The sequence below is a fragment of the Tupaia chinensis genome, unplaced genomic scaffold (assembly GCF_000334495.1).
Source record: "Tupaia chinensis unplaced genomic scaffold, TupChi_1.0 Scaffold000026_1, whole genome shotgun sequence".
NCBI classification, from domain to species: domain Eukaryota; kingdom Metazoa; phylum Chordata; class Mammalia; order Scandentia; family Tupaiidae; genus Tupaia; species Tupaia belangeri.
The window spans coordinates 1,625,746-1,626,227 of record NW_006159456.1 but is presented as its reverse complement, the minus strand read 5'-3'; positions in this window follow the sequence as shown (position 1 = coordinate 1,626,227).

Here is a 482-nt window from a genome sequence, read left to right as displayed (position 1 = left end):
AGGTTTTCCTTTCGGTTGTGAATGACAAAGAAATGGCAGTTAGTAAGGAACACTGGTCCTGTCGAGTGAGTTCCAAAGGGTCTTAGTCATTTATTTTGACTGCTTTGCTTGCTGTCATTTGTTAAAGATTTCTGAGGTTTTGCAGTTTGAAGACAGTGGAAGTCAGAAACTGAGAAGGGTATAGAACCTTGGTAAAGTTCTTTTGCATATTAAGAGTGTTGTTCAATGGCAATTCTAGTACATAAGCACTGAAGTACTATCAGCAACAATACTAATAGCTGCTAACATTGGCTGAGAGCTTACCATGTATTAATAGCAGGCACTGTTATAAGCACTTTATACATATAAACTCATTTAATCCTCTCTATGCTATTATTGTTTTCATTTTACAGTAGTGAAAACAGGCTCAGATGATTAAGAAACTTGTCCACACAGAGCTTCAAAATTACATCAGTCTATATATATATTATATATATATAATA